The 13,052-nt window shown below is 34.9% G+C and overlaps 1 protein-coding gene across 5 annotated transcripts in view; it reads right to left on the reverse strand.

Annotated features, from left to right (window-relative positions):
* Positions 1 to 13,052, reverse strand: part of NKAIN2 (sodium/potassium transporting ATPase interacting 2) — a 995,125-nt gene that overhangs the window by 533,225 nt on the left and 448,848 nt on the right. The gene's annotated exons all lie outside the window — the stretch shown is intronic.

Genomic DNA, 13,052 nt, shown 5'->3' on the forward strand with positions numbered 1-13,052 from the left:
ATAACCAGACAAAAGGGTGCAAAAAGGACATTAAAACAATGAGAAGCAAAAATTAAAAAAAAGTGTCACTGTTATAAAAGCAAGGAACGTAGGTCATTTAAAATTATCCTACATTTATCTATGTTTACAACTTGACAATTAAGACACAGGTACAAATCTAAGGATTGAGAGAAGAAAAACAAAACAAACCAACCAACCTAATCAACCAAACGAACAACTAAACAATGACACAAAAGCTGTGATAGTCCAGAAGTACCATTTTATATTGACAAGTAAAACCTGATAGCTATCAAGTTTCTCATCAGATCAAATAAACTCACTTTTATTCTTCCTGCCTGGCCTCAGGTGGAATGATAATAAACGGTTGCGAGTAAAACATTGTGAAAAGACCTGATATTCCACACAAAGATTCAACAGTGTCTTTGGTTGTTTTTCAATCTAGGCTTTAAAGAAAAAGGATATTTTAAAACCCCTACATTACTAACATTACTATGCTTTGATGATATTTCTTGTCAAAAGGACATACTGACTCTCAAAACAGCCAGTGTGCTTTTAAATTAAATACCTGTAGCTCAGTTTGAAGATTTCTTGAATGATCAATATTCCCACTGTACTTCTTTAGCTGAACAACACATATTCCCATCAGCCATTGAAAAAGAAAATAAATTCATGACAACTGTTTACATAACACTTCTGTTTCCTAAGGCAACCAAGGGCTGTAACAGTAATCCAGCCTTGTCAAATCTTCATTTTCACTTATCTTGGCAATGATTAAAAAAACAGAGAATCTAGGTCTGTTCTACCTTGCATATTCTAAATCCACAATATCCACCAGAGTTGCAAAAGTGGAACGTAAATAATATTGCACATAACTGCAGGTTCATAAACCTTGAACTGCCTTCTAATGAAACATTCCTTCAACTGTTATCACGCAGTCAACGCTTCACATAAAGGAGACCCATTTGTAATGTTAGGCAGTATAATGTATCCCTTGTTTTTGAATCTATTAATGGTACCAAAAAAATAAGTGGCGGTTCTCGGAGCAACTGCTAATCATTTGTATAAAAGCTCTCTCCAACTTAGAACTCTCTAAACTCATCCTATGAATAAACGGTAAGTAGGAATGTAAACAGCAGCAAGAGGAATCTAAACTCTATAAATTTTGAGCATCATAACTGTGGGGACACAGCAGGGAAAAAGTATAGAGGATGAAACGCATTAGTCAAACAGTGGGAAATCTCTCGATAAATGCACCAATTATGGAAGAAAATAGCAGTACCATCGTTAATTATAAAAAATATATAGATGATAATATAGTTGCTAATTCTGCATGGCTAAAATTAATTTATGTCAACATTTATTAGTCTTTTTTTTAATGACAGAACTAATAGTTTCATCAAACATTACTTACAAGGTTATGCAGACTGAAAAAGTTAATGTGCAATTCCTCAATTATAATATTCCTGCTTTTACCCTGTTTCTGATTGACCCTATTAGCCATCATAAGTAGCTTCATCATAGGTCCTGTTATTTAGAGCTGGGACTAAAGAAGGGAAGATTTTCTGAAAAATTCAGAGAATATAAAGGGAATAACAATTTATAGAAGTAGTTAGTCTTTTCTAAGAATTCCTTCAAAAAGGAATTATATTAACTGTGGAATCACTGAAAGGGTTATGGGGTTGTAGGGAAGAGAATAGATACTAGTTAAAACATTTCTTAGGTGATGGGCATCCTTGCTAATCAATCCCCAGTCATGTATTATCTCAATGTGTCTGAGAGGTAAATATTGTCTTACTTTTCAGATTAAGAACTCTCAGATGTATGGTGGCTAAGTGATTCTCCTGATATCTTAGAATGGTAAATACTAAACAAACAAATAAACAAACAAAAAAAGTAGGCTCTGTGCATGGCCAGTGGACCATGTTCCCAATGTTGTAGATTTGTGACACACCTAGTCCAGAAACAAAAGCTTTCACAGTTTATGTTGTAGACCTATGTTGGTCACGGGATATGTGCTGCTTTTTACCTTACTTATTTTGGAATAATACAGAGAATTTCTTTGATCATAGTTGTCAGTTCATATCATCATTAGTCAAGGCAAATTTGTTTTTTTGTTTTTTTTTTTGTTTGTTTTTTTGGTTTTTGCCTCCTTCAACCCATGTTCTCAGAGTTATTTTGCTTCCTCCCATTGGACCCTCTGTAATATATTTGCTTTCTGTGCTTTCTATTACCTGGCATACAAATACAGGTATACGGCCTTGAAAAACATAAACAAATCTTCCTCAACTTATAATGACATTACTTCCTGATAAACCCATCACAGGTCAAAAATATCATGTCAAAATGCATTTAATACACTTCACCTACCAAACATCCTGTCTTAGTTTATCTTTTTAAAAAATGTTTAAATGTTTTTGTTTCTTTTTGAGACAGAGAGAGACAGAGCATGAGCAGGGGAGGGGCGGAGAGAGAGGGAGACAGAATCTGAAGCAGGCTCCAGGCTCTGAGCTGTCAGCACAGAGCCTGACACGGGGCTCGAACTCATGGACTGTGAGATCATGACCTGAGCCAAAGTCAGACGCTTACCAACTGAGCCACCCAGGCACCCCTTATCTTATCCTATCTTGAATGTACTCAGAACACTTACATTATCAAACCATAGGACAACATCATCCAACGCAAGGCCTATTTTATAATATGGTGTTGAATATGTCATATGGTTTATTGATATTGTCCTGAAAGTGAAAAACAGAATGGTTGTATGGGTACAGAATGGTTATAAGTGTACTGGTTGTTTACTCTTGTGATCTGTAGCTACCTGGGAGCTGTGGCTCCTTGCCTTTGTCTAGCATCACTAGAGACAATCGTACTCCATATCACTAGTCCGGGAAAAGATCCAAATTCACAATTTGAAGTACAGTTTCTACTGCAGATATATTGCTTTCACACCACTGTCAAGTCAAAGAATCGTAAACCAAACAATCCTAAATTCGGAACTGTCTCTACCGCTGTTGTTTCTGTGTGCCGTTTTCATATAAAAAGTGTTATGGAATAAGTCCCTCTCATGCTTGTTAGTTTTGCTGTATGTAAATTTTGTTCTTTGTGTTTTGTTTCTACATAGTAGCCTGTTATTAATGCATAACTTGTTGCTTTCCATAAAGAATTCTGTGCCTTTACATTACTATTATTATGATGTTTCTATTTGTTAACATAAACACAAGCTAATCTTTATCAATTATTATTTCTGCATCTATTGAGATAATCACTTTATTCTTTTCTTTGATATCATGAATGCGATTGTGTATATTGATGGTTTTTGCCACATTAAATTTTCCTTTTCTTCCTGGGAAAATCCCTACTTGAAATTTAATATTTTTTTTTTACCAGAGTTTCAGTTTGGATTAAAGAAAATTTTATTTGTAAGTTTTATATAGATAAGCTGACCCATAACTTATTTTTTCTCTCTTTCTCTAACTCTGTTATAGAGGTTGTAACAGCCCTAAAATATAAGGTACAACACTCATTTAAACACTTAACAAATTTTGAAGAAACCATCAGTCCTATTCTCTTTCCCCAGAAGCAGCCGCGTCAATTTGAGGAAACTCTATTAAGTACACAGCTTGTCAGGAAAATATTGTATGTAGATGCCAGCACATAGGCATTTGTCTGTCATATATATGTCTTTAATTTTTCCCACATAATTTTATTTACACAAATGGGATTGCAATGGTATGGTTTTCCCCCTTGCACTTTGTGATGTTTGTGGATGTCTCTCCATATTAGTGAACCCTACACATACATTATATCCTTATTATTAAGTGCTCCATTTAAAAAAAATATTTATTTATTTTTGGGTCAGTGCAAGCGGAGAAGGGATAGACAGAGGAGGACAGAGGATCTGAAGAGGGCTCTGCACTGGCAGGGTGACAGCAGCAAGCCTGTGTGGGCCTCGAACCACCCAAACTGTGAGATCGTGACCTGAGCCAAAGTTGGACACTCAACCGACAGAGCCACCCAGGTGCTCCTTAAGTGTTCCATTTTAACAGATAATCATTTGGTTTCCAAGTCTTGGCTATAACACACCTGAGTGCATTAAACAACCTTGTATATGTGTGTTGGTACATCTATAGGCTAGATCCTTAGATGTGAAAATGCTGGGTCAAATTCTGATCGCAAAATCCCAAATATTATAAAAGTGTTATTCATTCTCTTTGATATAAATGTATATACTGTTAAAATATGAAAACTTCTCTACTCTTTTGCATTATAATAAACATGAATCTTAGTAGTCACTGTTTATCTAGTTGAACACGCTTAAACTGAAAAAGTTTTCAAAAACTTTCTTATAAGTATATTAACTAGAATTCATCTTACTAACAATGACAACAAATATTCATAAAAAGCACCTGTGAGATCTCTTTAGGATAAATGTATTGACTTTTCAAACTGGACGAGACTCACTCTACACTCCTCAATTTATATCTGAGAAGACTGGACCCAATTAAGTAAATAATTTGTTAAATTAATTTGACCCCTTAATGGGAGTATTCAGTCTACAGCAAGTTTGCTTCAAATGTTTGCATGGCAAATTGAGGATCATTCATATTTCCTAGGTAGCTATTGCCATTTAGCTGTATTAAGAAGGCAATTACATGTACATGAACACTTTAAGATATTCTTCTAAAAGCCATAATGGGATGTTTATAGCTAGCTGTTTTCAACTGGTGGGACTCAAAATTGGGTTCCTTGAGACACTGCATTTTTGTGAATAACTAAGATTTCTTAATAAATTTTCCTTCCCAATAGTTCTGTAACTTTATGCCCTTAAAATGTAATCTGTAAGTTATTACCAATAATATGAAATAAAACTAATACACAGAATTTGAGAACAAAAATATAGTTTTTTATTCTATTATAGTAGAACACAGGTTCCTCAATTTAAAAAGAAATTTGAGTGTGTTATTAAACGCTAGTAACAACCAAATTGTTTCTAGTGTCTAAATTATATATTGAAATTGAAATTATCTATGGACATGCCTGTTCTCCTCCCTGCACCCTCACCATTTCACTGTCTTTACTCTCCTTTAGGAATCCTGTTTTTAGACTGTCTCCACTCTCAGGTACCTGAGGAGAGATAAGACAGACCCAGACTGAGATGCTAGGCAAGTGGAGCACTCCTATGCAAAGTCCCTCCCCGTTATCCATGTGAACTTCAGGGAAATGACAAAGCTCATCATGAAATTGTAGAATTTCATGAATCAATAAAGAAAGGATTTGCCTTTTCACTGGTTTCAGGAGAAGATAACTAACAAAATTAGCTTTATTAGAGCATAGAAAGTAGGAAATACGTGGGGAAATCATGATGAAAACTGAAATGGGCACAACAGTCCCCACAATGGGTCCAAAGTTCTTATTCTATCTGTGGGGACTATGAAAGTTTATATAAACTTCCAGACAGACAGAACCTCGTATGGCCATCTGTTTGTCAGAATTTTGTCGATAGAAATAGCTGTGACTTTCTCCTACATTCCAGTCAAGTATGGTCAATTGTGTCTTCCCAGTTGTAACTACTCTTTTGTTTCTTGCCCAATAGAGAACTTAAAACAACACTGAAGGAGGTAAGAAAACAGTTCTGGTACTGTCTCCTTGACCCATATAGGACTCTACTTCTATATCACTACTCTGAGATCTTGCCTCAGATTCATGATTCTCTTGCCTGACTCCCCAGTGCATTTTCTATTTCTTGCTTGTCTGCCCATTTTGGTAAAGCTGCCAGTTCTTATGTCTGTATGTATTTAGTTGTTTGTCGCCACACTACATCTCATCCATAGTCTGGTTACCTACCCTCCCCTGCAGTCTCCTATGGTGAATTGTAATCTCGAGCACAATCTGGACTGCCTGCTCCAGAATAAAAAATCATGCCCATGTTGGTTTCTCTTCTTTTTAAGCCAACCCCCAGGAAATATGTAAAGACTTTAGAGGTTTTCTGGGTCTTTACAACACTGTTGAGATGCTGAGCTCTTTTTGACATTGTCTAAAATACCACAGTATTACAAAGCAAAATTCTGTATGGATATGATTGATGATGTTCCCTGCTTAAGATTCTCTGTGTTGTTCATAGTGGACAAGGGAGAACATATATGCCAGCTTTTAGACATTATCAGCAGGAGATATGATAGAGACAAATATCTTTTATCTCACCAAGAGTCCCGATTCAAATATGAAATTAAGAGAATAAACTTGAAGTAGGGTCTACAATAATTATACATGTAAGATATGGACACAGCCATGCACAGAGTCTTACTTGAAAAATTTTAACAACTCTTGAGTAACTGTAGTTTTCAAGTGTGTCTGTGTGTGTGGGGGGGGGAGGTGTTTGTTTACTAAATAAAATTGTAAAGTGTTTGATAAGATGTTGGGTCACAAATAACAACTTACCCTATTTTAGTTAAACCAAGGATTTTCTGTCTCCTCCCACATAATTGTTTTTCTTTAAATACAAAACAAAGGAATAAGCCTTAAAGACAAATAATGAAAACATCACCAAAAGGAGATCTGTCCCCAGTGACTTCAATTATAATAGAAGTTAACATGGGGAAGGGCGCCTGGGTGGCTCAGTCAGTTAAGCATCTGACTCTTGATCTCAGCTCAGGTCATGATCTCACGGTCTGTGGGTTTGAGCCCCACATCGGGTTCTGCGCTGATGGCATGGAGCCTGCTTGGAATTCTTTCTCCCTCTCTCTGCCCTACCCCACTTGTGAGCTCTCTCTCTCAAAATAAATAAATAAACTTAAAAAAAGAAAGAAGTTAACATGGGGTGCCTGGGTGGCTCAGTCGGTTGGGTGTCTGACTTCGGCTCAGGTCATGATCTCACAGTTCATGGGTTTGGGCCCCGTGTCAGGCTCTGTGCTATCAGCTCAGAGCCTGGAGCCTGCTTTAGATTCTGTGTGTTCCTCACTCTGTGCCCCTCCCCTGCTAATGCTCTCTGTCTCTCAAAAATAAATAAACGTTAAAAAAATTTTTTTAACAGAAGTTAACATATCATAGTGGTTCAGGACCCAAGTTTTGAATCAGAAAAATCTTGTTTAAATTCTATCTCACTATATGACCACAGGAGGTCAACTGACCTCTATGAATCTCAGTGTCTTCATTTATAAAATGGGAATATTGTAGTACAGAGTTTTTTTTTTGTCATACAGAACTTTTAAGATTGGCATGAAGATCAAAATGATAATACATATAATTATTACAATGCTTAAATTACAACCTAACATGTTTGCTAATTAATTCATATTTGAACAACACATAAGAAGTTTAGACCCTGGTATTTTAGTAAAAATATTCTAGATTGATAGACTTGCCAGGATATTTTAGTTAGAGACGATTAACTGTTTCATATTTTACCAGTCACAACTGCAAATAATAATATCCTGGGGGGGGTCTTCCTTAATGAATGTTTTCCTGCCTCATTCAAAATTCCATGTATCTCATCGATTTTAGTACGATGTAAAAGAATAGGCTTCAAATATCACAATTTCTTTCATGTTTTTCTTTCTCTCTCCCCACCTTATTTAAAAAAACTCTGTTTCCATATAGTTAATCACAGTAAAGATTTTCAGGAAAGTAATGGGAAAGACTTGGCATGAACTCAAAGAAACTCAATAAAAACAAGTATTCCTGCTTATTACGGACGTGCTTTTTCTTATAAGGTGCGTTACTGAAACAGTGCATGGTATTTCTTACGATTTTTATTGAAATACAGTCAGTCATATATTTTTGAGGTTAAACTTATAGAGTTATTTAACTGACCCACCTCAGAATAAAATAGTATATTTTAAAATTCTTCTCATCCTTTTGTGTAATAATGCCATTTATATATAACTCTGCATATGACAGCTAATATTCTAGTTGTTGTGATATCAGAACCATTTATTATTTCTCACAGCTGTTCATTCTGCATAGTCATTTATAACCATTTCATGAGTTAACACTCATTCTATCAAAAGACAAATTGATGACTAGCATAACATACTAGATTTTTAAAAATATATCATTCTAAAGAAGAAGCACAATAATTTGACACTAGAGCACAAAAATATTGCTTGACTGTTGTTGAATTGAACTTACCAAGTCATATACTGCCTGATCTTTATGTTGATATGCCATATTGTGTGTGTGTGAAATCACTATTATTGGATGTTTTGTGGTAGGGATTTAACATTATTTAACTTAATATCTCCTTATCATAACACAAATCTTTGCCCTCTGAATAGTGAGTATGGATTCTGATATAATAATTTTTAAAACTTGAGTACTTATTATATCTAAGGCATTATGATAAGGACTTTGATATGCTATTTAATTAATGCTTACTTTTAAATCATGCATTCTAACAATGATTATCTATCATTACCTTTATTGTACAGATGAGGAAATTGATACCATGACCATGATTATAGGGCTAATCATGGTAACGTCAATGTCCATATTCTCAACCACAAACTATTTACAACATACTAGAATATACTAGAAACTTATAATAGAATCTGATGCTGTTGCTTTCAAAATTTTAGGGAATCATTTCTACTTTATTACCAAATACTTCCCTAATTTGATAAGTAAACATAAGAGGTTCTTTGGACAAGGTAAAAGATAAAAGATACAGCAATAAATGTCTTTTAAAATGTTTTAAATAACTTTTACATATAGCTCTATGGCTTGCAAACTCACACAATTATGATAACCCCATAAAATAATCATTATTACTACTATTACTCTATTTCTACAAATTGTGCAATTCACTCTAAAGACAAGTATACAGTTAGGACAGAACCTTTTTGAAAATAAAATAAGCTGAAATTTTATACTACTGATGCAGTCAGTAGGCTAGTAATCCCACAAAGTTACAATAAAATGACATTTATGTAGACTTGTGTCACGAAATGATTTCATACCTAGATAGACAAATTCTCATGTATTAAGTTTACGGTGTCCCTGTATTTATATGAAATTACCTAAAAAGATCACAGCTCAGGTCCTCTTGATAGATGGGTCTTTGTTTTGATTTTTTTCACAGAGTCTATAATTTTACTCAATGGAAATCTAACTTCTCAGAAGAACTGAATCAACCAAATGATGGCTGTTCTAGGTAGTTTTCATGGCTCACACAAAGCCCATGACAGGTATGAATGAGAATGTTAATGCATCCATTTGACCTTGAAATTTCCAGTTACCTCCACAACAAAGTCTTAACTGATTCAAGCTCAAGCTAATAAACCAATGGGATAAATATTCATAACATAGGGAGAAACTGCTTAAAGTGCAGAAGACCATGGCCATGAACTTTTGAATCATGTATGCTACAAGCACTGATGACATATTATAAGTATTGGACCATGCAAAGCACTGTCCAAGGCACCACTGAGGTGTGGGGTAGGGAATCAGTGATGAGATGAATCAATTTTCACACTGGCTGGCAGAATTAGTCTTATACTATAAGACACCTAATATCTGAAATGGTTCTTAGGGCAGAAATTCTCAAAACTTCAAGAAGACCCAGGTGTATCTGTTCAAATGACACCCCTGCTATGGATCTGTCTATCTGCTTCTGACCCATTTCCGGATCTCCTACTGCTCATGTAGCAGGTGTACAGAAAAAAAACCCACCATGTGGCTAATATTAACAATATGTAGAAAAACAGATGAGAGAAGGGTTGACTATATTTTAATAAGAGACTTTAGGAATTGGGGAGAATAAGTTGCTAAGTTCATCATCAGCATCATCTGTTCAGCACAGATTTTTTTTTAATTCATCGAGAGCTCAGTAAAAGCCAAAATAACAAAAATAGCTTGAAATGTTCTTATTTTCATGTATCATACGGTATTTCTTTCTCATAGCAAATGACTTTCTCTAGAGAAAATTCTATTGCTATTTTTTAACAGCACAATCATATTAAACATATTAAAGTTGCCATCTGGAGAGTTTCAAATTTGTCAACTAGGTAAAAATGCGCATATATATATATATATATATATATATATATTTTTTTTTTTTTTTTCTGTAAAGCTGATAAAGAGTCCAAAACACGTCTCATATATCATTATCAGAGAAGCAATGTGTAGGCAGTTTTCAGTTTGGGTCTTAATAAATACTTATTATCTTTGTATAGATTTATATTTTGTGAATTCAAAACAATGTACAATGCCACTCCAATACTCCTGCCCTCCCCCATTTGAGACAGTGAATTAATAATGTTGCTACTATCATTGGCATCCCCTGTTAAGTAGATGCTGTATATTTAACAGGACTGGAGGTGGAAGCACACATACCATCTCAGGGAACAGAGGTGGACATCATAATGTCCTGCACTCTGGTGTCTCCCTGTCTCCTTTCCCTCCTATCTGCTCTTCTCTTCAAATGAACGCACCAGCAGAGGTTTCAGGGCACTATTTCTTTGACTACAGCAAGGCAGCCATATGGAAGCTGTCAATCAAACCTCTCAAACTCTAGGTTACGTCTCTTTCATAAAATTCAATTTCATAAGGATGGGAGATGGAATGACAGCCTCACTTACTCTGACTGCTAAAGGCCAATCAAGAGTTGAAATGAAAGCAGAAATGTTATCAAGATCACTACCGTGTACTGGCAGTCACTGTAGCAGTGAGTTATATCAGAAATTGCAACTAGGAATACAAGAGAATACCATTTCAGATGGCTACAGGAGCATTTTAGAATTTGTCACGACGTATGCTATTTTTGGCATGGTAAATACCATGTCTTCTGTGCCCTTTAAAGTAACCATATTATTGGATTCAACACAGATATGGAGATGCTATTCTGAAAAGAGGCAGTCATAATATTTGTTTTTCTGTTGACAGAATGTCTGTGGCTGTCCATGGGTGAATGTAATAAGAGATGATATTCCCTATCAGCTTTAGGAGTTCTACCATAGACTCCATTAATGTAGCATAGATAACTGGTACAGGCTCAAAATGATAAATTCTGTCAAGCTATGAAATGTATTTCATACCTGAAACTTTAAAATTCAAAGCATTACAAGCACTCCTAAATCATACACACGGTTTCCCCGTCTGCATGTGCATGCTTTATATACTATTATTAGTATTTATAGCACTATTCCAAGCATTTACAGATATGAGCTTACTTAATAAGGTAGACAATACTATTATCTCCATTTTATTTTATTTTAAGTTTATTTATTTATTTTTGAGAGAGAGTGCAAGTAGGGGAGGGGCAGAGAACAAGAGGGAGAGAAAGAATCCTGAACAGGCTCTACAGTGTCAGTGCAAGAACCATGAGATCATGACCTGAGACGAAGTCAGGTGCTTAACAGACTGAGCCAGCCAGGCACCCCCTATTATCTCCATTTTAAAGATGAGAAAATCCAGGCAGAATGATTAATTTCCCAAGGTCATATAGCTGTTAATTGGTGAAGATGACTTGTGTAGTATCCAAACTTTGGACTACAATCATGTTATCTTTCAAATGATATTATAAATATATATGCCTATATAATAATGCATAAATTGAATATATGTGTATGCATGTTAGTTGTTATAGATTCAAGAATGTTTTTTTTTCTTTTTAGTTTCATGAAGTCATCATTCCGTTCCTTTTCAGTGGGTTCATTATTAAGTTAATGAACCCACACAAAACATTGCCTAAATTTTTATTTTAAATAATAGAGCTTTTTCCACCTTTTGTAGCCCTGATCATGGTCCCACATCATTGCAGTGCTTTTAGGCTCCTATCTCCCAGTGACACGCGATTTCATTGGCAATGGAGAATAAATTAGACAATATCTCTGAAATGATGCTTCTCTCTGGAGAGGTATTTAAAGATGGTAACTATATTTAAGGGGTCCAATTTACTAATGAGCTGTCCAAAGCACCAAACTACGATGTTCCACCACTCAAGTTATAAGCTTATATAGAGCTGGCTGTAAACACTAACTCAAACCTGGTTATATGAGTTGTATTCATAGCATGCATCACTATACGATTTAATTATTACATATTCGATTAACTTACGAGTCCAAAAATATAGCTTTAAAAAAATCTAAGTGTAACATATAAATGCCACATAAAAGCATAAAAGTGAGTTTCTAAAGGATAGTTGGAAACAATTATATAAATACAAATGGAATCTTTTTCCAAATTATTTTACAAGTCTTTAAGTTCTTATTCCACTGTAAAGAAACCAATGAATAAAAATTCAGAATTAATAAATTATGGATTTTTTTATGCAAAAAAACACATGTCAAACTCCAGTCAGTGATTCCACACACAAAGAAGAGTCCTTAGTCCTACATCAACAGAAGAGTCTTTTGTCGTTTGAGTTAAAATGTGTCGGGTATGCATGCAGCACTTTTTATACTTGACCCCTTTAGGAAGGTTTTGGATTAACTGACCCAGTGTCTAAAAAGAGTTGCACTTCATAATTCTGGTAGCCAACTAATTTCTTGTAATTTTGTATATAAAACAAGTAACATAAACCACTGCGTTACACCATAATCTATAGCACTGAAATGATTCCATAGATCTTAATTCATATTGTTTGGGAAAGATAAATATTGACTCTTATCTCACATCTTGGAGGAAACAGAAGCCAGAAGAGTTTCCACAGTCACCATGTTTACTTCCTTTATGAAAATGTTTTCAACTTTTGTTTTTTAAGTTACTGATTTTTTTTCTTGGTTCCATAAAAAATTAACCAGGAGTTTCCATTCATTTGCTGTGTGCTTGACAATCACAGCAGGAGTAACTATCAGGTTCTAGAGCTATATTCTTCTTCAAAGTTCTGACAGTAATTCTGACCTTTTCCAAACATATCATAAAAACTAGTTTATTGGCAAAGCTTCCTGAGATTTAACATTTCCTTTTCCTAGAGCAAGAAGTTTCAGAGAATACTGAAATGGCCATGCTATCTATATAATTCCCTTATGACTAGGTTGAAATTTCTTAATTCTTCAAGTATGCTAAAAAGAGAAGAGAAAGAAAGGTTTGAAGATGATTAAGGTGCCCTTTCTCTT

This window comes from Lynx rufus, unplaced genomic scaffold, assembly GCF_022079265.1.
Source record: "Lynx rufus isolate CCGP_SWC_20201006 ecotype Redwood Valley unplaced genomic scaffold, mLynRuf1.p SCAF_6, whole genome shotgun sequence".
In the NCBI taxonomy this organism is placed as follows: Eukaryota; Metazoa; Chordata; class Mammalia; order Carnivora; family Felidae; genus Lynx; species Lynx rufus.